A 25,699-nucleotide genomic window follows, 5' to 3' on the forward strand; every position below is an offset into this window, starting at 1 on the left:
TTAGAGGGATTGTGGTGACGAATTTGGTATTGGAGAAATATGGGGAGACGAGACATTAGCGACGAATTTGTAAATGTGTAGATTTTTGTACATATGGGGTAAGGGCAAGGGTAGTGTAGGTGACAGGGGGGTGACGTACGGTAGGGACGAGCTTTCTCACTTCGCTCTCCGTACGCATTTCGCCTTGCATTGCCTTATTGATGTGTACCCTTGTGACCTTACCCCTCGCTCATTTGTCTTCCCCCTTTTTGTCTCCCACATGACCTGTGCGCCATTGGGCGCCGAGGGGAGCGTGCGTGAGTCGGCCACTGTGCGCCCGGAACTCTCAGAACCAGCTGCCTGCATCGATGCACCACATGATGGACCACATGTCTGTGGCCGAGCACCACTTATGGACCCCATGGGTTGGGGCATGGCCCCTCTGCTGGAACCGGCCATGAGGGCCCGAAATCTTGCTGGCGGACCTTGGCCACAGGGCACCGATGCCCCACAGGTGAACCACACTAGTCGGCCATGTGGGCCATAAATAAAATAAAATAAAAAGGACACATTGGGTGCATTTTTCAGTTCAAATAGGCCGCCAGTAAGAAAAGCAAAGAAAATGACAACAACTGGAAGAAATAATAAGAGCCAGCAGAGGGAGCCGAAGAGCAAGAGATCCCCTGCAGGGTTAGGGGTTGTTGATTTATTTTTATTATTGAACATTCATGAACACTGATGAACTGTGGTGACTGCACCGATTGGTGCTTGGGGGTGTATTGGTGCGTTTTTGGGTGCTTTCATGGTGCATTGATGCAGAGCAGACTGTCTCCCCCCCCAGAAAGAACAATTACAGGTCCTGGGTTAGTTTTGTAAATAAAAGTAGCGTCAATTATAAATAATGCTCCCCACCGTCAGTGTGTAGTTTGAAGACCATTCCGCAATTCGGTTAACTGTGGGCGTAAGTCTGTTAGGCAGGGTGCAATGGAGCAGCGGGACACATTTATCTATGTTTTAAAACTGTCGCACTCAGGGTCAGGTTAAAAGTAGAGGGAACTACACCTACGTGTCACACTAAATAAAAGTTGTAGGCCCGGAACGTGCCTAAGAGGAGGAGGGTGCAGTGTTGCGGATATGAGGATGGCATTTTTTTAATGGTATTGTATTGGAAATGGTGATGAACATTGTTTGGATATGGCCCCTCCTGCCTCCGGAGTTGTGTAAAGATAAAAAGGGCGTCTCGGTAGTTAATTCCATAAACACCACATTGCAGGACCCGATAAAACCCTTGTTCAGTAGCTTATATCTTATTATGTGTTTTAGAGTAAGGCCTTGTCTTCCATTAGAATAATACTCCATTGCACCGAGTGAAAAAGAGATAGATTCCCTTCATTCCCATTCCCAAAAACCTCCATTCCCCCTTTCGTCGATTGGCAATTACATCCCCTCCAATTGCCGCCATTGACCACGAGGCAGGGTCGGAGAAGAAAGGCGTGTCTCCACCTCGTCATAGAGGGGAGGAGTGAGCCAGCCCCACTCGACCAACCATGAACAAGGGGTTTGGCTAGAGAGGGCGGAGGAAGAGCGATCGGGGAGGTTCGCAAAGGTTGAGGGGCGGGGCCTATATAACCCGCCGGCGGGGCATTCCCGGGAGAGATAAGTCTAGCAGTTGAGACAAGGAGGGAGGAGACAAGAGCTGGGTCGTCAGAGCTGAGCTGCGTGCTTGAGCCACCGAAACTGCATCTACAGCAGCTTGAGCCACCGAAACTGCATCTACAGCAGCTTGAGCCACCGAAACTGCATCTGCAGCAGCTTGAGCCACCGAAACTGCCTCTACAGCAGCTCGAGCCACCGAAACTGCAGCCACAGCAGCGTGGGGCCTGGACGGCAGTTTGGAGCAGGGCCGCAAAGGAACGGCGGCTGCCCAACGAGCCGATCGTGCTGCAGGACCAGTTGGACCTCCCTATCCCGCCAGCCATCCACCTGCCATCCCTATCATCATTCCCCATGTAAGTGTGTTCGTAGTCTGTCTTTTGTCTTGTCCCTGGGAATAAGTTAAGCCTGTTAGGTAAGCTAGTAATTTTCACTGTGTCACATGCGTCTCATGTCCCCTGTAAATAATCGTGACTGCTTTCTTTTTGCTTATATGTGTGAATAATAATAAACCCAGTTACTCTTCTGTACTTCTTCTTCCTATTTGCATTCGGTCGCTTTAGAGTTTTCCAGATTGAGCAGCTGCGGTGCGATACGGCCAAAGTTTGGGGTAAATCTGGTTTTAGTTAGGGGAATAACTGTTCTGTCGCGGAGCCTCCGCTCGGCAAACATACCATCTTTAACCGCGTACCGTAACAATATATATATATATGTATATGTATGTATATATATATATATATATATATATATATATATATATATATATATATATATATATGAAAGAGTTCAAACACCTTGAGGACACAATTCCGTCCCATCTTCGCGCCTAAAATAACCACCGGACGTCCCTTCAAGAACATCCGGGAATTCAAATAACTAACTATTGAGCTTACATCACTAAAAAAATATATATATAGCATTACGTTGAAGTGCGGTGCTATGCGCATGACTTATTAGCCAAGAAGAGAAGCAACAACGCAGGTAACCATAAAAGAGTCTTTATTTGCAAAGCTCAACTATAGCACTGAGGTGCTCGGGGCTGCGCGCCCCGTGTATATCTTGAGGCCACGCCTACCACTCGGGCGTGGCCGACACCCTCTTGGTGCGCGGAATGATGACACCGCGCCAGCGCCATCGTGTCCGCCACACGCGCCCCCCCAGAATTCCCGCGCACCTGAAGGGTCAGTTTGCGGGGCAAACGGATGACCTGGCCGAAGTGCCCTCTGGCGGCTGGCGGCATCTGGGATGCCGGGATGTCATGTGGGATGCCTCCGGCGGCATCTTGGATGGGTGCAGGACCGGGGGGGGGGGGGGGCGTGCCGGCGGGGCCAGGCGGTGCCGGCGGTCCGCCTGCCGGGGGGCGGCCCCGCCGCGGGGGCCGAGCCACTGGCGGGGGGTGGTCCACGTCGAGGGTGGCCGGCTTGAGGCGGTCCACGGAAACGCGGTCAGGAGTACCGCCGATGTCGAGGGTGAAGTGTTTCGCCCCGGTCTCCAGCACGCGGAAGGGCCCATCGTATGGGGGCCGCAGCGGTGTCCGGTGGGCGTCGTGACGGACGAACACGTACTCCGCCGTGCGAAGCTCCGGGGCGACGTGCGTTGGCGGGCACCCGTGGTGCACCGTCGGCACTGGGGCGAACCTCCGTGCGGTCTCCTGCAGTGCGGAGCGCTGCTGCGCTGCGGACCATGGTGCCGTGGAGTCGGGGAGGAACTCGCCCGGCACCCGCAGCGGTTGTCCGAAGACCAACTCCGCCGCGGATGCACGCAGGTCGTCCTTGGGCGCCGTCCGGAGGCCCAGCAGGACCCAGGGGAGCCTGTCGACCCAGCCGCCGTCGGGTAGGTTGGCCCGGAGCGCGGCCTTCAAGGAGCGGTGGAAGCGCTCGCACAGGCCATTGGCCTGAGGGTGGTAGGCCGTGGTGCGGTGCAGCTGGACGCCGAGCCCCCGCGCGACTGCCCCCCAGAGCTCCAAGGTGAACTGGGGGCCGCGGTCGGACGAGATGTCCGAGGGGGCGCCGAACCGGGCAATCCAGGTGGCGATGAATGCCTGCGCGACATCCGCCGCCGTCGTCGCCGCCAAAGGCACGACCTCCGGCCGCCAGGTGGTGCGGTCCACCATGGTGAGGACGTGGGTGAAACCCCGCGAGGGGGGCAGAGGTCCCACCAAGTCCACGTGAACGTGGTCGAACGGATGTTCGGGCACCGTGAACGGGGCCAACGGGGCCTGGGTGTGGCAGTGCACCTTCACACGCTGGCACGCGAGGCACGTCCTGGTCCAATCGCGGATGGCCTTCCGGAGGCCATGCCAGACGAACTTGTCGGCGACCAACCTCTGTGAGGCCTTCGTGCCCGGGTGGGACAGGCCGTGGATGGCGTCAAAAACCCAGCGCTGCCAGCCCGCGGGCACGAAGGGGCGAGGCCGGCCATGGGAGACGTCGCACAAGAGGGCCGTGCCTGCGCCGTCGAACGGCACCTCGGTGACGCGAAGGCCCGTGACGGCGGTCCGCAAGGCCTGGACGTCGGGGTCGGCGGTCTGGTCCGCCGCCATCCGGGCGTAGTCGATCCCGAGGTGGACCGCGTGGGTGACGGACCGGGAAAGGCAATCCGCCACCGGGTTGTCCTTCCCCGCGACGTGCCGGATGTCCGTCGTGTACTCGGACACGGCCGAGACGTGACGCTGCTGCCGGGCCGACCATGGCTCGGCGACCTTGGCCATCGCGAAAACCAGGGGTTTGTGGTCGACGAAGGCCGGGAACGAACGGCCCTCGAGCAGATGGAGGAAGTGCCCGACCGCCAGGTGGAGCCCGAGCAACTCGCGGTCAAAGGTGCTGTACCGGCGTTCATGGGGGCGAAGCTGCCGGCTGAAAAACGCCAGCGGTTGCCAAGCACCACGCACCCATTGCTCGTGTACCGCACCCACCGCGTAGTCTGACGCGTCGGTGGTGAGGGCGATCGGTGCATCGGGCGCCGGGTGCGCGAGCATGGTGGCGTTAGCCAAGGCGAGCTTCGCGCCCGCGAACACCGCATCCATCTGCTCGGTCCAAACAATGTCACCTTTGCCCGGCTTCCCCCGGTGGGCCTCGTGCAGGGGGCGCAGGAGCTGGGCGATGCGGGGCAGGAAACGGTGGTAAAAGTTTACTATGCCCAGGAACTCCTGGAGCCCCCTGATCTTGCGGGGGCGCGGAAACCCCTTGACCGCCTCCACCTTTGCCGGCAAGGGAGTGGCCCCGTGCCTGGTGACGCGGTGCCCCAGAAAGTCGATTTCGGCGACGCCGAACTGGCACTTGGCGGGGTTTACGATCAGGCCATGCTGGCCCAGGCGTTCGAAGAGCGTGCGGGGGTGGCGGAGGTGCTATTCGCGGGATGCGCTTGCGACGAGGATGACGTCCAGGTAGACGTACGCACAATCCAAGTCACGCAAGACGCTGTCCATCAATCGTTGGAACGCCTGAGCCGCATTCTTCAGACCGAAGGGCATCCGAAGAAACTCCAAGAGGCTGAATGGTGTAATGACGGCCGTCTTCGTTACGTCCTCCGGCCTGACGGGGACCTGGTGGTACCCGCGGATGAGGTCCACCTTAGAAAAGAAGGACATTTTCGCCAACCAGGTGGAAAAGTCCTGAATGTGAGGGCCCGGGTAGCGGTCGGGGGTGGTGGCATCGTTGAGGTGGCGGTAGTCCCCGTACGGCCACCAGCCCCCGCCGGGCTTCGGCACGATGTGCAGTGGTGACGCCCAAGCGCTCTTGGAGCGCCGTACGATGCCCAGCCGCTCCAGCGTAGCGAACTCCGCCTTTGCCACCGCGAGCTTCGTCGGCTCGAGGCGGCGTGCCCGGGCATAGACCGTTGGCCCGACGGTGGGGATGTGATGTTCCACCCCGTGCTTGACGGCCACCGCCGAGAAGGTGGGCCACGTGAGGGCCGGGAAGCTGGCGAGGAGGTGGGTGAACTCGTCCGCTGCCGGGAGCGTACAAACCAACCTTGCCGGGATCGAACCGCTCAGCAAGCCGCTTGGCGAGCCGCTCGGTGAGCCGCTCAGGGAGCTGCCCAACGAACGGCTCAGCGTGCAAGCCAGCGAGCTGAACGTTTCCGCCTGGACAAGGCGCCTGTGCTTTACATCCACCAACAGTCCATTTGCACACAGGAATTCCGCACCGAGCAATGCCATGGGCACGCTGGCGGTTACGAACGTCCATTGAAAGCGTTGCCCTCCGAACCGCAGGGAGAGGCAGCGCTTCCCGAATGTGCGAATGGGCGTACCATTGGCTGCAAGCAACGCGGGGCCCCGGCCCACGGTTCGCTTGTCGGACCTGGAGGCGGGAATAACGCTCACCTGTGCGCCTGTGTCGCAGAGGAAGCGACGCCCAGACAAGTTGTCCGTGACAAAAAGGAGGCTGCCGGAATGGCCGACGCTCAGGGCTGCTACCGAGCGCCGGCTTGGTAGTTTCCCGACTTGCCAAACGAGCACGGCGGGCAACAATTCCTCGCCTTGTGGCCAAACCTGGCGTGGAAACGGCACCAGGTTTGTGGCGAAGGCGGAGGCTGCGGTTTTCGCGGTGGTGGTGGGCGGCGCGTGGCGGCGGCCATGCGGTGTGCATCGGCATCAGCCTCGGGAACCGCGAGGTGTGCCTGCGCATCAGCCTCGAGATCCGCGACGGCCGCACCGAAGCTCGCCGCGTCTCACAAGCCGCGAAAAACTTGTCGGCCTCGACTGCCAGCGCGCGGGGTTCCTTTATTTTGGAACCGGCCAACGCGAGGCGTACCTGTGCTGGCAGCTGGCGTAGAAAGAGCGCCCGGAATAAAAAATCCGGGGCTTTGTCACCTAGTAGCGAAAGCATGTGGTCCATCCGGACCGATGGTCGTGTGTCGCCGAGTTCGGGAAGGTCCAGGAGGCGTTCGGCCCGCTCGCACTCCGTGAGGCCGAACGTGGCGATGAGGAGGCGCTTGAGCGCCTCGTACCTGTGGTCGGCCGGTGGGTTCCGCAGGACGGACACGACTCGGGCGGCTGTGCCGGGCCCGAGGGCGGCGATGACGTGGTAATACCGCGTCTCATCTGCCGTTATGCCTCGAAGTCGGAATTGTGCCACGGCCTGCACAAACCATACTTCGGCCTGAGCTTCCCAAAACTCGGGGAGCTTCACCGCAACAGCGTTGTTGGCCATGGCGCGTTCTGTTGGTCAGCGGTGGCTGAACCAGCGTCGAGGTCACCAGTGAAGTGCGGTGCTATGCGCACGACTTGTTAGCCAAGAAGAGAGGCAACAACGCAGGTAACCAGAAAAGAGTCTTTATTTGCAAAGCTCAACTATAGCACTGAGGTGCTCGGGGCTGCGCGCCCCGTGTATATCCCGAGGCCACGCCTACCCCTCGGGCGTGGCCGACACCCTCTTGGTGCGCGGAATGATGACACTGCGCCAGCGCCATCGTGTCCGCCACAACGTAATTTTTGAAGGCCCATTTTGGGTTAAACAATGCTTGACTGTGTGACGAATCGCTCCTCCTGGAATGATGGTGGTGGAGGCTGACGCGGTGACTGGTGACGAGTAAATCTATTAACGGCGCATTAAAGATGTGTTTCCCATTTACGCTGTTCATATTTTAAGAGTATTTTAAATGTTTATTTCCCAATCGGCCTGTTACCAGATTTTGTCGCAGGTTGTGACCACAGTGCAGTCATTCTTGTTTTAACTTCGGATTCCATCTGGACATGTCTCACCAGTTCGCCATTTTGACCCATTAGTCATCGCGAATCTGTTGAATTGTTGGGCCAGGGAAGAACACAAGGAACTGTAGAAACTTCCAAGAATGCAGGAAATGACGTTTCCGACGTGAGATTGAGACAAAGAGTGAGACTTCATTTTAATCGTATCACCCACAAATGCTCCGGAACACACGGACCACAGAACATGGAGAAAAATTATTCTGTGGAATGACAATGATTGAACACAAACGGATAAAACATATGGAGATAGTTAATATGATAAAAGGTAATGTAAAAATGTTTACAAGGGGAAACAAGACATCGTGGGTACCCGGTATCGATCACGTGATTAACGTGGAGAATCTGTGGTGTGGAAATCGCGAATGAGATCGTCTCGCTTGTGGTAGGAACGCGTCACGTGGTCGTGGTTCGTTTTTCCGGAACATGTGGTTTGTACTCGTGTGGGGAAGAGGGAGAAAGGGAGTGTAACACACGACTACACAGCACCTTACATCCCGGTACTTTACTACACTTTACACTCTCCAGTCCCCTCCGGTGCGCCATGAACCGAGATCTCTCCGTTCCTGGAGATTCTCCCTCAGATCGCGGGTCCAGGGTCGGTCCACCCGAGGCTGAAGACCTGGGACCCGGTACGTGTCGTTCTCTCCGCACCGTCACCTTCTGCTGGTTCCTGAAAGTTTCGTTTAAATGGATTGTTTTTGTTTCAGGTGTTATTGTGAAGGTGAAGGTGAAGTCCGAGTTCGTCGATGATTCGTTCCCTCAACATGAAGGTTTGAACCACAAACGCACATTGTTGTAGTTGTGGTTGTAGTTGTAGTTGTAGTTGTAGTACTACTACTACTACTTTCATTGTCTTACATGGTCGAGGCTCATGGAAGACCTCGGACACAGAACAGATCAGAACACAACATAACAAAGGGAACATCAGGAGAAAGGGGGAACACGAACAGGAGGGAAGAGGGAGAAAGGGGGAACAGGAGGGAGAAAGGGGGAACAGGAGGGAGAAAGGGGGAACACGAACAGCAGGGAAGAGGGAGAAAGGGGGAACACGAACAGCAGGGAAGAGGGAGAAAGTGGGAACACGAAGAGCAGGGAAGAGATAGAATGGGGGAACACGAACAGCAGGGAAGAGGGAGAAAGGGGGAACAGGAGGGAGAAAGGGGGAACACGAACAGCAAGTCAGAGGGAGAAAGGGGAAACACGAGTTCCCCTGTAATCTTTATTCAATGTATTCTGCAATACCTTCCGATTAGGTGACGATACCACCGGGGTTCCCACCCACCTTGCAGCACCCACCCTGTTGCCTCCTCACCACCTGGCTTCAATGTTTTGTCTCTTTGAAAAAAATTGAATTTTCAAAAAATTTGGATTAATTTGAAACAAAAAGGTTTTGGATTAATTTGAAGTCACCTTTGCTTTATCATTTTTTTTCTCTCTGAAGAGCGTTTCCATGTTTCAGGGTGGGACAGATAGACGGCATGAGCCTATTAATATGGAGATTATTTACCACAATATACTCAGTTGTGATGACATGGTTTTACCAGACCTTTAAAATTGATCTGTAAGAGCGTCGTGACATAATGATTGGCTATCCAGAGATATACTGTAAGACTTTCGTGTGGAGGAGGCCAGTCTCTTTAATTATGTTAATGGTTTTATCAAAATCCTGAAAATGACGATATAGTAATATCCAGCACTGCGTGTGGTATATTCTCTCGCGAGTTTGAAATAATTTCTCATTTATTTTCAAACTTTGTTTTGAAAAAATATTTTGTTTCAGTCGAACCATTGTTTTACTTTTCATGAAATTTTTTTTGGTTTCAGGTTTTATTGTGAAAATGAAGGTGAAGTCTGAGTTTGGAGATGAATCAACTTTTCAAGACACAGGTCTTAACCACAACAACATTCTGCTTGTCCCATTGGCAGACATTGATGAGTGTATATTGTATAGGGGCTTGTTCTCTCTCTCTCTCTCTCTGTCTTTCTGTCTCTCTGTCCTTCCCCCCCCCACCCCCCCCCCCTCCCCCACCCCCACCTTCCCCCCTCTATCTACTTGCCTTAAGGGCGTCTTACAACTTAAATACCCAGCTTGATATTAAACCAAATTCGTTCAACACGATGAAAAATCACAATATTTGTCGAGATATTTCTGTGGAATATGCACTTATTGACGGCTGTGACGAAATCATTCGGTTACAAACTTGCAATCCCATTGATGGAGATAACATCTGTTGTAAAAATCAGATCGACAACATTGTCCCAATAGTAGGTTTCATTCAGAATCGATCTATTCAAACGCCTGTAAGAAATCAATAAGAATAATATCAGCATACCATAATCATAGAGGTATTATAATGAATTGGCAATTGGTACAAGCAAGCCTGGAACATCTAGCAATACGCACCATTCGAATATGCACTACCACACACAATAAATGTCAGGAATGAATCGGAGCGATGTCCGTCCGAGTTCTTATGGAAGCCCCTCAGTGGTCGGAGTCAGCATAGCACCTGGGTTCAACTTAGACACAATTTCATGACAGCATCAAAACACAACGGGATGACTTTGTTATTTCAAATGTTGATAGGAAGCTGATGGTTGATCCTGAACTCATCCATTGTCCTCCGAGAGGTAAGCATTGCAACTCTCAACAAGAAACAGCAATGTGAGATTGCGGACCCTGGCCAGCACGTGTTTTTAGTGATTTTAAGGCTTTTGTGTTAAAACAAATATGGCGACCCAACCATGTGACCGACGACGTCCTCATTATTTTATTTATTTTTCTCCACCAATGTATCCCCAGATGACGCTCAAGACATTTCATCTTGATCGGATGAGGTTTTGTACTTGTTAAATTATAACGTCATGATGGAGGTACCTATGACATCATCCTTAACATATGTTATCCCGCATGGAGATTTCTTTACAATGAGCCATGTGTCAATTTTTTTGATGCAGCGCTTTCGGAGATTTTGAGGTGCAAAGGTTTTTGGTTTTTCCAAGATGGTGACTGTACCACGTGACTTATGATATCATAATTATCATTTAAAACTTATACTGGAGGAGACGCACCTATGGTGAAAATGTCCTGTCAATCGAACCAACGGTTGCAGAGAAAATCATATTTATTGTGTGTGGACAAACAGACAGATAAACTGACTCAAATGCAATACCCTCGAGCGAGGCTAATAATATTTGTGCGTTCGCCATGTGCGTAGCAGGGTGCGCCAAAGTGCTTGGAGTTGGATGCGCTTCTATCTTTCTTTCTTTTTCCTCCTGTGAAATGGTTGCACTTGCTCTGTGTTAACAGCCAGAAACATCTTCAGGACATACAAGCCCAGTGATGCCTTCCTCAAGATCAACTAAATGCAATGTGCAAACACACCCTTTGATCTTAGGATCTTCTTCTTTCGTGTATCATCAGATGGCCAGCTCAGTGTCGTGCAGCCATGCCCTCGTCTCTGGTCCTACGTCGAAGAGGCCGGCTTCTGAAGGTGGTCTGTATAGGGGGCAGGTGGTAATTATGTGTTCGGCAGTCTGCTCAGGCTCGCCGCACTCGCACGCGGCGCTGTCTGCCAGGCCCCACATCTTCAGCAATGATTTGAAGCGGCCGACCCCCGTACGTAGACGGTTCAGCAAGGTCCATTGCAGGCGTGGTAGATCTCCTACGACGCCACGTCCTGGGTCCCAGATGTAGCGGTGGATGCGGGTGGGCCCGGCCGTTTCCCACACCTGCTTCCAAGATGCCGCCAGCCATGCGCTTCTAGACAGGTCCTCAGGGATAGAACTGAGCATCTCTTGTGCCGCCTTGTTGTCGGGATGGCGGGACTTGAGTCTGCTTGGAGGCGCCACTGTCGTTGTGGTGTTGTGCAGGATGTGCCAGTCGTGTTTCTGGGCATTCCTTGCCAGGGCGAGGGTAGCAGCCTCCCGTCGGAGGCCGGCCGGGGCGATTCTTGCGAGGACTGGCAGGTGGAATGCCGGGGTGGGCTTCAAGCAACCAGCTACAATGCGGAGGGCGTTGTTAATGACAACATCAACCTTTCTCACATGTGGGCTTCTGCTACAGGCTGGGGCGCAGTATTCGGCTGCAGAGAAGACCAGGGCTTGCGTGGATATTCGTAGGGTCTTGGCGGAGGCTCCCCAGGTCGTACCAGCGAGACGTCGGATAAGCGAGACCCTTGATGTCACCTTGGCCTAAACTTCTTCTCGGTGTTGCTTGAAGGACAGTATCCGATCTAGGCATACACCGAGGTACTTTGGGGCTTGCTGGAACTCCAGGCATTTGTTGTCAACGAACACGTCAAGTTCCCTTTTTGCTTCTCTGTTGTTAAGATGGATCTGTTGTTAAGATGTTAAGATGATCTCTGTTGTTAAGATGATCTTAGGATGAGATCACAGTTACCACATGGTCCCTTATACGAGTGATGATCACATTCTGCCCGAGGTTATTGTCACAATGACAATATCTGATGCAAATTGCTTCTTCTACCTCCACCTTGTATATCACAAGCACATATTTCACCATCGTGGAACAACCGACAGCTTCTCACTATCGTCCAAAGGCTGTTGCGAGCTGATCAGTTCTGTGTCTGGTACACATTCCCTTTCCATTTTTTCCCTCCTAAAATACGGAGTCATGCTGGACTGCTTGAGAAAAAGCACAGTTTGTATTGTGCAGGTGTGTTGGGCCTTATGGCCTCCTCCTGTGTCAGAATTCCTTGTATTTATTTCCCTGTATTTTCTTGTCTCTGCTGTCACATCCTGGCATGACACGTCCTGGCGAGGGTCTGCAATCTCTGATTGCTCTTTCTTATTTGTTTTGTGTTGGATGTACAACCCTTTGATTTCAAAATGTTTTTTTGCCTTCGTTGGACTTTGTCCGAAATGGAAGCTTATGGATTGGGTCTTTTCCGTCCATCCACGCGTCAATACATCCGTCCTCAACCATATTTCTGGCATCTGTGGACCTAATTTGTTCATACTTGGCACAAAGGCAACACATGAAGATATATACTGCATGTGCAAATAATTTTGATTCACAATGCGATCAAAGATGTCTGGCTAGCGGCTATTTTAGTTGTAAAAACAAAACCTGATGTTGAAAACCCCAATAATCACGCTGAACAAGGCGGTGCAACATGCGTGAGGTAAAAGTTGGGGAAAACGTGTCATTATTAAAATGGGTTTATCAAAAGGGAATTTCTTCAACCATTTCTCAAACATGCATTTACCGATCTTGTTCAAATGAATGATGGACAGAATATAATGAATGATGGCTTCCATGTGCACGTCATTTTTATTCGAAATCAGAACAATGATGGCTGACTTTCAGCTAGTGTATTACTTCAATGTGTCTCCAACCATTTCTTGGACATGCATGGATGAATTTTGTTTACACTTGCCACATAGACAATACATGAGAGTATACATATGTAAAAGATTTTGTTTTGTAATCTGAGCAAAGATGGCCGACTGGCGGCCTTTAACTCTGCACAGAAAAATAACTAAAACCGCAGGGACTTCGACATTTTATGGCTTTTTCTCCTTGTTTTTTTGGTATTCATTTTATCTCTTTACTTAAATAACATGAGATCATATTGTTTGCAGATCTGGTTCATCCAGTGAAGATGGAAGATTTTCAAAGTGACTTCTCTCAGAGTTCCCAGGATGCTTTGAGCAATGAGTGTGTAAAGCAGGAACCTTGTGCTTTTTCTCTCTGGGAGCTGAAGAATGCTCCAAAGATGCATGAAGGTAAGCAGACCATGCACAGAACACACAGCACAGCTCCACTTGGTTTGGTTGATTATTATCAATGAAAGGCTTGAATTCAACATCATGTCGAAGGATTGATCAGTTTATACAGTGTGCACACAGTCAAGCTTGTGTCGTGTCAATGGCTCTGACAAACGTCGCTTAGGCATCAGGAGCTTTGGCTGCTCCAGAAGATCGTTGAGCTTACTAAATGTATACTGCGTTCAATTAACTATTCTTTCCAATTTTCAAAACCCAAGAATCTATCTGAGGCCGAACAAGGCAGCACGCTGGAGGTAAAAGGTGGGAAAACATCTCACATCATTAAAATGGGTTTATGAAAAGGGAATACGGGGATAAAGGTAGATGACATCCTTTAGTAATGAGAGAGTTCATAGAAAACGATACACCCCGCAGCAATCAATTTGATGCTTCAATTTTAATAGAATAATGATTTTAAACATCGGGGAAAAAAGCCAAGCAAAGAGAGTGGACACCGACCGATTCAACCTTTCTTTTCCAAAACATTCTTCCACTACTTCGATGAAACTTGACCACAAACTTCATCACCAGTGTTGTACCAAAGTTTGTTCACGGCACAAAGAAAATCGAAGTCTAAGAGGGTCTACGGGGGTCGAGGTGGATCCAGGTTTGACCCCCTCCCCCCCAAAGAGGTATTTGATTTCTTCTGTGAAATTAAACACACAATTTCTATGAAACTTGACCACAACCTTCACGACCCGTGATGTACCAAAGTATGTTCACGGCATTGAAAAAAATCTGCCCCTTTGGGGGGGTCGATTTCCCCCTAAAATAGGTATTTGTTTTCAAAGTAGGCATTTCATGCTCGGCCTTCCCCTTCCTCTTACAATCCCTCCTGCCATCTGTCTTCACCTTCAAGCATGCACATAGCTCCCCTCACTCTAATCTCTTCTGCCACTTGTTGCCTTGCCCGAGATGTAATCTCTTCTATTCTATCTTTATCTAGATATCTTTAATTGTTGAAAAGACCTTCTCACATTTATCAAGGGGGGCTGTCTCCGTCCTTGTGCCAGTTTTTTTCAGCTGGTTCCTGAACCGTTCACCCTTACCTTTACTCCCCCATGCTTAATGTATGGAAATTGGAATACATCCTGCATTGGAGGATTATCTCCTTCACCTCAACACTCCAGGTTTCCGTTTGTAGTTTTCTCCTCTGGAGTATTGTCTTTGATGTTGGTGAGACAGTCAGCACTTTCCAAGCTTCTTGCTTTGGTGCGCAATCATGTCTCTTCGCAAGGTGATGTATTTCCTCGCTTGAGAAGGTCCAGTTATTATTTTTTACAGCGCACTTTCCTGCTGCTCAGAGTGGCCGCACAGGCATAGGGTTTCCCCTGTTGGAGGCCTGCGACTCTTTGCTTGAGATACTTTTCTTCTTTTTATCAACACAACATGCTCCGTTGTTTCCCTGTGCCCATCTTCATTACCTCCTCCCATTCCACTGAAGGCCCCTCCCCCTGTGACGCACAGTGCAGCCCACCCAAGAGTCTAGACCTTGCATGAGTTTCTCAGCATTGCATTCCACTTGCTTCACTCCCACCCCCATTGCCAGGACCCACATCTGCCGTCGGCGTCGGCACCCCAACATTTCTCGGCACCTCGATGAATGTATCACCACGGTTTCCCCCATAGTGCCGCCTGACCCGCCCATCACAGAGACACGCACACCACGCGTTATTCCCCATCTCCATACTCCCGTGGGGACCCCAGCCATGGCCCCGCCACTCCCATCCTCCTCCATACCCCCACCCCCGGCACCCGGAATGCCCCGCGGTTCATCGGAGCCATGCCTGCCCACAAAGCCCTGTCTCAATCCAACAGATCCAGTGTCAGCAATGGCTCGCATGCATTCACCCCTCCGTCCCCACTCACAATCCCTCCCATCCTCCCCCAAACCTCCACCCCCGGCATCCGACGTCTGAGCCACGTCTATTCACCCATTGCCGTCTCGATTTATACTCACTCGTGAGGTACCCGTGCTGTGCACAGGTGGGAGGCCAGAAGCAAACAGACAATGCAGAAACGGTGAATGCTGAAGCATGAAACAAATATATTCCACATTCCTGTAGCACCTTCAATCGCACGTCAGACATGGACAGCAAGTTCATGAAGGACTTCCATGAAAAACGTACCCGTTCACAAACAAACGGGTACGTTTGTTCCATACCCAGTCAATGGCGATTCCAATCATCAATTGATACTTTGACAAAATACTGCTTTAAATGACGGTTGTATTTGGATATTATCAAACCCGTGCATTTGCCATCATCTGTCCACTTCCGCATTCGCGGCAGGTTCATAATTCTCATCAAAATCTAAACAGTATTTGTAGAATTTCAATAAAATCCACATCACTGTTCATATCGGTAAATGTTATTCCATCGTGTTTGGAAAAATTGGAAAACTTGGAAAATTGGAAAAACAATATAGCCTATTTTACTCCAGGGGGTCCCATGATTACCCACCCAAAATATCGTTGCGATCGGTTCAGCCATTTTTACGGTACCTGGGAACAGATGGATGGACGGACATTTGGTGAATTATAGTGAGATTATTAGCAGCCTTTCGTGAGCATTCATGCTCATCCTTCCCCTTCCTCTCACAATCCCTCCCATCCACCTCCACACCCTCGACTCTGGCATCCGGAGATTCCCGCGGTTCATCGGAGTCACGTCTATTCACAAAGCCCCGTCTCGATCTATCACACCCGGTGTGAGCAGTGCTTCCCGTACATTCATTTTTTTGACTCGACTCAAAATCCCTCCCCTTCTCAACATCGACCCCTTCCCCTCTTCTTTGAGGGCCCGTCCCCTCTGGAGTCTGCGAGATATCCCGCGTAAGGGTTCGGTTCGTATGCGATCCACATGGCAGCGTACCTCATTTGTCCTTTCGGTGTCCACCTTCAGGGAAAAGGCTCCAGCATTGTGTGAGGTGCCGGCAGTTCGTATGGCAACGGACCACGTTCGTATTTCTCTTGATGTCCGCTTTTTCCTCGATGTTCACCACAATGGCGTCGGCTCCAAGACAAACTCAACTTGGTGCTTCAGTTTTGTCAGTCACCTTTGTGGCTCTATGACAAGGTTAACAAGGAAAACAAACAAAATAGGAAAACAAATGTGAATTCTGTCAAGTTCTGTCAAGGAACCTTTGCATTCATATGCGTTGACGCTTATCTCACTCTCAGCTATGCCTGTACCCCTCGTGTTCTCGCGAGGGAAGGGTATTCCAATATGGTGGCTGCTTGCCCTGCGAGTACGTGCTGCAGCTGCGCTCCAGTCATATGTACAGCTCGGTGAACACACCCCAGCACATGTGTGAGACAGAGTTTGGTTTGCCTCGAACACTGCCTTGGGAAATAGCAGCAAGGCCGTCAGCTTGCAATATGCATGCATCACATCGTTGGCCTCATGCTCGTCACGCAAATTCGCACTGTGGTAAATTAACTGTTCTTTTCATCAAATCTTGACCCAATATTTTTTGAAACTGAACGTTCATCAAATAAAAATACTCAAGTTTTACATTGGCATGTATTTTAGCACTATTTTCAAGATGTAATGAGTACTATTATCTCGTCAATAGCTGAAGGTTGTGCAGAGTTAACAATTGTTTTGGAAAACGCAATAAATGGGTTAATATGCGAAGAGGTTTTTCTTCAGCAAACATTAAAATTGTCCCAGTATTATTTTGCTGTCAGTTAGTAGGGACATGATTGAATAGCTTTCAGGAGTGTTCTGTGATTGTGAGTTGCGAGGTTGCTGGTATGAAAGGCACTGAAATTTGATCTCTCGATGTCGTGAGAAATAGTAATTTAAACATGGATATTGATTTTTATGAAGTTTGATTCATCAGCAAATAATGTATGGTCGGGCCACCAAAAATGCTGGTGGGCCCCAAAGAATAAAATCTCTTTTGGTGGCCTGAAAAGACCTCAAAAAAAATAATTAAGCATGACCCTTGTCATAAGATCATTCAACGAAGACATCCTCGGCTTATTGGGACGTTTCCTTTTATCTTGCGTGCGTAGCGGAAAGTGGGGTGACACAATATTGGTTCACTCAATCTGTCTGAGAAATGTCACTGTCAGTCTGTGTTTGAGGAACTACATACTTTCCTTTTAATTTCATGTTTTGAATATCGTTCAACACGAATCGGAATATGAACGTGTGTGGGGGCAGCGATCAGCCGTCCCCCTTACCGCAAGAAGAACCCCTGGAGGCATTTGGAACTGTGGTACAAGAGGTTTATTATAGAAATTATTAATAAACGTGCACGGAATATTTTCCGGTCCATGCGCCAGGATGGCAGCGCACGGCAACACGACCCACATTAGCAAGAAGCAAGTCGTGATGCGTACAATGCACAAGGAAGCGCCTCGAGGCCATCCACCGAAAATCTTGCAGTTCTCACCGTCAAGCCGGTTATTATACATGGTTCCCCCCACGTCCCCCTACCCTCATCCCATACTGGGGGATCAAAGAGGTGGTCCAGACAGTGAGGAGCCTCGGGGGTGGGGGGTGGGGCGGGGGGAGGCCACAGGGAGGACATAATATTTCATTTTTAGGGTGCAAGGAATCCAATGTGCCGACCTTGGCTGCGATAGATCTCCGAGGGAGGTCTTCTGGCGGGAAGTGGAATTATCATGTATGGTCTTACACTGCCCCCCCCCCCAGAGGATTGGGAGGGTATCGCGAGGGGCCAATACTCAGTATTCTAACGTCGAAGGTGGGGGATATTTGGGTGCCCCTAATCATTGCCACGACACGTGCAGCTTAGCAGTGTTTTTTTTTTTTTTTTTTTTTTTTTGTATGCTGAATCGAGGCTCGTGAAAGAGCTGACATTTACTTCACAAACAAATCAACCAGACAAACAAAATATATAAAAAGAGGGAGCGGAAGACAAGAAAAGGGGAAGCACACAACACTTGAGAGCACACAACATTTAAGAGCAGGGAGATGTGTGGGAGGGAGAGGGCTTGGGGGGAGGAAGCGTGGGAAGGGGGCTGTGGGAGAAGTATAAATCACAAGGACCTCCAGGACAGAAGTTGGTATTTCAAAAAAGTGGAATTGGGGTGAAATTAGCGGGGATAGAAAAGATCAAGGTTTTGGATGGGGGAAGATAAGAGATGGTGGTGAACAGCTGTTTTAAAGACCTGGAGGGTGGAGTGGGATTGAAGAGAGTGAGGGAGTTTGTTCCCGAGGAGGGAGAAAAGAGGAATGAAGGAGTCAAGGTGAGCAGAGAGTCTTGATTTTGGCAGTTTAACCATAAGAGGGTTGCAGGCAGATCTTGTGCGACCTGTAGGAATATTTGCGGGACAGAGCCCAGAGAGAGCTGGGGGGGCAAGGCCAGAGAGGAGTCGGTAGAAGACGGAAAGACCACCAACCTGCCTGCGGTGAGTGAGTGAGAGGCCCTTGGAGTTAGCTTCATCGCGGGAGATTCCAATGATTACCTTCGCAAAAGCGGAAGGTTATGTTTTGATCGCTGTGTATTTATTTGTATGTCTGTGTGTGTGTGTGTATGTTATTCGCATAACTCAAAAAGTATTCAACCGAATTGCATGAAATTTGGTGGGATGATTGGTTATTATACGGGACACATTTGATTAGATTTTGGGAGCAATCGGGTCAAAGGTCAAGGTCAAGGTCACGAAAAGGTCAAAATCGTATTTTTGTTGTGCTGTTCCCTACACTCCCATGCCAAGTACAGAACAGTAGCTGCGGCGAAGGTATGCGCTCTACCGAGTGCCCGTTCTAGTTCTGAATGCTTTGGTTTCAACATCGTGAAGACGTGTTGGCCCTAAATTTGATGGAGTCTCGTCTTGAGCGTGCATTCACACTTGCCATATAGGAATTACTTTAGCCTGTGTTAGTCTGCCAATCAAACAAAATTTTAAATCCTTCCAAACACGAAACATATTGTTTTTAAGGACATCATGAAGGACACAAACTACTGGCATGAATAACTAGTTTGACGTGTTAAATGAGGTGGTGTAAAAGAGGGTACATCCACGGCGGTAAACTTCTGGTTCAATGGCTTGTTGTTGGGTTTAAAAAAAATATTTTGCTGTCGCTGTATCAACAAAGCCATACATCAGCCAGCACGTTGTTGTTTTTGTTGTTGTTGCACACCCCAGACAGTTCAGTTCTGTGTTGAACAAGCCCACGGCATGGAGACAGCCGATGATCTCGTAAGAGCGACCCATAGATCCCCCACATATGGGATGGTGTACCCCCACCTTCACAAATTCAGGGCAACCACAGAGGAGGGTGGGAGAGGGAGAGGAAGGGTGAAGGAGGGAAAAGGAGAGTGAGAGAGATTTTAGTGCGAATCTTGGATTTTGCCAGCCTTCTTGGGATTTCGACATTTACTTTAAATATAAATATTATTTTCTTGTAAAAATGTATTCCCTGACATCCATTAATTATAAAATGTATGAAAAAACACATGAACCACGTATGGTACGTTAGGGCCAATTTATATTCTGGTGGCAGCTATATTGGTTTATGGCACGGAGCCAGAAAAGTTAGCAATCTTGAAAGGATAACTACCACCCATATTGTTCAGCACCCTTCATTTATATGGAAACCACCTCTAAATCTCAAAACATTCTCGTCACTGGACCTTACACATTGATCCTTCACTTTCGGTTCCGCCTCATGACAGATGAGCAGAGACAAAGGACAAGTTTTAAATGGTAATGGAGTACTATTCATTCTGCTTTTTAAAATGATGATGTTTCACAGCAATTGTGATTTATTGATGGTTTTTTTAATTGTCTTTGCAGAGAATCAATTGAAATTGGTTTTTTATTCTCAGTCAAGTTCGCAATTATTTGACAGTGAAGTTTCTTTCAATCAGAACATGACACAGACTTCTTCTCAGGAAGTCAACAACTATAGCAGTGTATTGACGAAGAACAATTGTAGTTCGACATTCAAGAAAATTGAAAGGAACGAGAAGCTGCACAAGTGTTCTGTTTGCAAGAAAACATTTATCTCATTAAAGTCTTCAAAGAGATGTCAAGCAATACACAGACGGGGGACGCAATACAAGTGCCATGTGTGCAGCAAGGAATTTTCTTGGTTATCAACTTTACAAAGACATGAAGTATTACACATCGGAGAGAAGCCTTATAAATGTCCTGGGTGCAGCAAGGATTTCACTCGTTCATCAACATTACAAACACATCAAGTAATACACACAGGAGAGAAACCTTATAAATGTCCTGTGTGTGGCAAGGATTTTGCTCATTCATCACATTTACAAACACATCAAAGAACTCACACAGGAGAGAAGCCTTATAAATGTGCTGTGTGCAGCAAGGATTTTGCTCGTTCATCACATTTACAAACACATCAAAGAACTCACACAGGAGAGAAGCCTTATAAATGTCCTGTGTGTGGCAAGGATTTTGCTCATTCATCACATTTACAAACACATCAAAGAACTCACACAGGAGAGAAGCCTTATAAATGTCCTGTGTGTAGCAAGGATTTTGCTCAGTCATCAAATTTACAAGCACATCAAAGAACACACACAGGAGAGAAGCCTTATAAATGTCCTGTGTGTAGCAAGGATTTTGCTTGTTCATCAAATTTACAAACACATCAAAGAACCCACACAGGAGAGAAGCCTTATAAATGTCCTGTGTGCAGCAAGGATTTTGCTCATTCATCACATTTACAAAGACATCAAAGAACTCACACATGAGAGAAGCCTTCTAAATGTCCTGTGTGCAGCAAGGATTTTGCTTGTTCATCAAATTTACAAACACATCAAAGAACCCACACAGGAGAGAAGCCTTATAAATGTCCTGTATGCAGCAAGGATTTTGCTCATTCATCACATTTACAAACACATCAAAGAACACACACAGGAGAGAAGCCTTATAAATGTCCTGTGTGTAGCAAGGATTTTGCTTGTTCATCTAATTTACAAACACATCAAAGAACACACACAGGAGAGAAGCCTTATAAATGTCCTGTGTGCAGCAAGGATTTTGCTTGTTCATCAAATTTAAAATCACATAAAATGATACACACATGAGAGAAGCCTTATAAATGTCCTGAGTGCAGCAAGGATTTCAATCGTTCATCAACTTTACTAACACATCAACTTATACACACAGGAGAGAAGCCTTATAAATGTTCTGAAGGTTCTGTTGTTCTGAATGAATGTATTAACTCCGCCATTGAACTGAACGCATTAAGCTCGTTTGGTCATTCGTGTTGCCCTGCGGTGTTCACCAACGGTAGTCACATAACAACTGGTGTCAGGAGAGTGGGATTCAAACCTAGTGGACACTCGGTGTCCGAAGGTTGTGAGTTTGACACCCGCTGGGTGCAAATTGCGCTCGGCTTTCGCAATCAAATCTTTTTTCCTGATTGTCTTTCTCTTGTCAAGTGGGAGATAATCGTAGTACCAGGGTGTCCAAATTTTATAGTCGATTGAAGTGCGAGGCGCAACATCGCTTTCCCGAGAAATTTAATCCTTGGATGCAGTGATTGGGCCTCGGAGGCCCACAATGGTTTTTTTATTGTTGCAAAAAATATGTTGAACAATTGTTTTTTGGAATGAGCCTCATTTTTACTGACTTTCATATTGTTACACAAAATTCAGTGACAATTAAAAAAAAAAAATCATTCAGGCTCGTGGGAAAATCTTCATTCTTCACTTTTAACCCGAAAATCCGACACGAATGCAGGCCTGGGGCCTTTGAGGTCCCGCATGAATGTTGTTGTACTACTATGTTATATCATTATTTTCTTGATATGAGCCTCATTATATGCTCCTATAACTTGGTTACAAATAATTCAGTGACAAAAATATGAAAATTTCATTCAGGTTAGTGGGAAAATCTTCATTCAGGTTAGTGGGAAAATCTTCATTCTTCACTTTCAACCTGAAAATCCGACACGAATGCAGGCCTGGGGCCTTCGAGGTCCCGCATAAATGTTGTTGTACTACTATGTTATATCATTATTTTCTTGACATGAGCCTCATTATATGCTCCGATAACTTGGTTACAAATAATTCAGTGACAAAAATATGAAAATTTTAATTCAGGTTTTTTGGGAAAAGCTTCATTCTTCATTCATAACACTAATGCAGGCCTGGGGCATTGGAGGCGCCCCATCTCTCCCCATCTTGTCTACCGCTCCCTTTATTTTGTGTTTTCTGTGTCGGTTTGACTTTTTGTGTGATTCATGTTCGCTCTTTCACGAGCCTCGATCTTGTATTCAAAAAACAAAAAAACAAAACGCACACATACGCACACATATATGCACACAAACACACACACACATATATATATATATATATATATATATATATATATATATATATATATATATATATATATATTGTTACGTTTCTAACTCCCTTTATGTAAATGTAAAGAGGAAGAAGAAGACGTACAGAAGAGTAACGGGATTTATTATTTACACACACAAGCAAAAGGAGCAGTCACGGTTATTTACAGGGAACATGGAAAAAGCAGGTGACACAGTGAAAATTACTAGCTTATCTAAACAGGCTTAACTTATACCCTTGACAGAACAAACAGAGACGGACTCACACGAATGGGGAATGGAGGCAGGAACGATTGGCTGGACCGGGAGGAAGGTTCAGCTCGGACCACAAGCTGGAAGTCTTTGCAGGGCGCACAGCAAACCGGGCCTCGTCAGGCTGGGCGCGAGCAGGGTGACGTCGTGCACTTTTCTCAAGGCTTCCCCGCGCTTCTCTCGCGCACTTGTGTTAAAGGCTTCCTTCTCGCTTCTCTTCCCTCCTTGCGCACTTCTCTCTGAAGCTCGTCTCTTTGCAGAACTCAGAACTCATCTCCTTGGGGAGCGTCCCGCGGCGGGTTATATAGGCCCCGCCCCTCAACCTTCGCGAACCTCCTCGATCGCTCTTCCTCCGCCCTCTCAAACCAAACCCCTCGTGCTTGGTTGGTTGTTCGGGGCTGGCTCACTCCTCCCCTCTATGACGAGGTGGAGACACGCCCTTCTTCTCCGAGCCTACCTCGTGGCGAATGGAGTCGCGGAGGGAACAGTTGGCAATTGCGGTTTTTGGGAATGGGAATGAAAGGGGATCTATCTATTTCACTTGGTGCAATGGAGTGTCATTTTAATGGAAGACAAAGCCTTAACCTAATACACAGAATAAGGAAATAAACTACTGAACAAGGGTATTATAGTGTCCTTCAATGTATGCTTAATGGAATTAACTACCGGAACGCCCTTTGACTTTTATACAACAGACTGGAGCAAGGAGGGCTCAGAATAAAGCAATAATTCATAACAATTTACAATACAATACAATACAATCAAAAAAATACAATCCTCATATCCACAACACTGCACCCTCCTCCTCTTAGGCACGTCCCGGGCCTATAACTTTAATTTAGTGTGACACGTAGGTGTAGTTCCCTCTACTTTTAACCTGACCCTGAGTGCGACAGTTTTAAAACACAAATAAATATGTCCCGCTGCTCCATTGCACCCTACCTAACAGACTCACGCCCACAGCTAACCGAATTGCGGAATGGTCTTCAAACTATACATTGACGGTGGGGAGCATTATTTACAATGACTCTACTTTTATTTACAATACGCAACCCAGGACCTGTGATTGTTCTTTCTGGGGGGGAGACAGTCTGCTCTGCATCGACGCACCATGAAAGCACCCAAAAACGCACCAACACACTCTCAAGCACCAATCGGTGCACAGTCATCACTGTCCATGAATAAAAATAAAAACAACAACCCCTAACCGTGCAGGTGGTCTCTTGCTCTTCGGCTCCCTCTGCTGGCTATTATTATTTTCTTCCAGATGTTGTCATCTTCCTTTGCTGGCGGCCTATTTGTTACAATAAAATGCACCCAACGTGTCCATGTTTTTATTTATTTATGGCCCACAGGGCCGACAAGTGTGGTTCACCCTTGGGGCATCGGTGCCCTGTGATCAAGGTCCGCCAGCAAGATTTCGGGCCCTCATGGCCGGTTCCAGCAGAGGGGCAATGCCCCAACCCATGGGGTCCATCAGTGGTGCTCAGCCACAGACATGTGGTCCATAATGTGGTGCATCGATGCAGACAGCTGGATCTGGGAGTTCCGGGCGCACAATGGCGAACTCACGCACGCTCCCCTCGGCACCCAGTGGCACTCAGGTCCTCATGTGGGAGACAAAAGGGGGGAACGACAGATGAGCGAGGGGTAAGGTCACAAGGGTACACATCAAACAAGGCAATGCAAGGTGAAGTGCGTACGGAGAGCGAAGTGAGAAAGCTCGTCCCTACCGTACGTCACCCCCCCTGTCATCTACACTACCCTTGCCCTTACCCCATATGTACAACAACCTACACCTTTACAAATTCGTCACTACTGTCACGTCTTCCCCATATTTCTTCTATACCAAATTCGTCTCCACAATCCCTCTAACCAAAATTTGCCATCACCCAATTCATCATCAATCCTCATAAGGAGGAAGAGATGGAACATCAAGCACAATGTCACACCCACGTCATGATGCGTCTCACAATCCAAACATTTGCATCATAAAAATAACAAAAACCACCTGGCATGGTGTGGAGGTACGTCATCTCAGGTGAGTGGATGCAGATGGTGCGAGGAGACTTCAATCCTAGCTATCCTCTAAATGACATTAACACACTTTACACTACCCGGGGTCTTTCCCTGCCAAACCATTGGCAATCTTACTCTATGTGGTTTTAAAAACCAAATTCCCATTGACCAAACTGATGCTTCTCAATTTGGGGTCTCACTCCCCCGATGCAACTCCCTGTGCCCTTGCACAATTTCAGGACTGGGGCGTGTAGCTCTCCCAGCAGGTCTACCAACCTGCACACCTCCACCACTGCAGTTGCCACCCGAGCTTACCTGCTCCTTACCTAACCTCTCTAACTGGGGAAGGCCCCTCCTGGCTCTGTCACCCCTCGGTGCCCTCTGGCACTGGGCTACCCAGGTCCGTCCTCCGGATCCTCGGGCCCCATCCACAACAACTCTACCGGCTCCCAGAGCCCACCTGCGGCCTCACCTGGCCGACTTCCTCACAGTGGTGGAGTGCCCAAACCAACTACACACACTAACAGGCTACACGCCCAGCCATTTCCACAACACTAATGCACCCATCACTGCACTCCTGTGCAACTACCCGCACCACAGATGCCAATATCCAACCACAATTTACCTGTACCCTCTACCTAACACTTAAACTACCCTCCCCAGGTATTCGTGATGGGGGTCCATCCTTCCCCCATTCACACCTTCGCACCATCCACTCCACTCCATAGTTTCCACCATACTCACTCCACGACCATCCATTCCAATACTCCATATATTCCACACTCCAGGTATTCCACACTCCATGTATTTCACACAACCATTCTCCATTCACCTGTTGTTGCACACCTGTGCAATCACAACTGGTGCCACCTGCACCCTCCGTCCTTCCTGGACCATTTGGTCAGCACAATACTCATCACCATCACTCACTCAAACACTGCTCCATACACCTGTTCAGTTGCACACCTGTGCAATCACACCTGTTCCT

At 49.0% G+C, this 25,699-nt stretch overlaps 1 pseudogene; it reads left to right on the top strand.

Moving 5' to 3' along the window:
* LOC144891959 (uncharacterized) overlaps positions 1-21,580 on the top strand; it is a 116,336-nt pseudogene extending 94,756 nt beyond the window's left edge.
* The last annotated feature ends 4,119 nt before the right edge of the window (positions 21,581-25,699 follow it).

Source organism: Myxine glutinosa, chromosome 5, assembly GCF_964187855.1.
Source record: "Myxine glutinosa chromosome 5, kmMyxGlut1.1, whole genome shotgun sequence".
Taxonomy (NCBI): Eukaryota; Metazoa; Chordata; class Myxini; order Myxiniformes; family Myxinidae; genus Myxine; species Myxine glutinosa.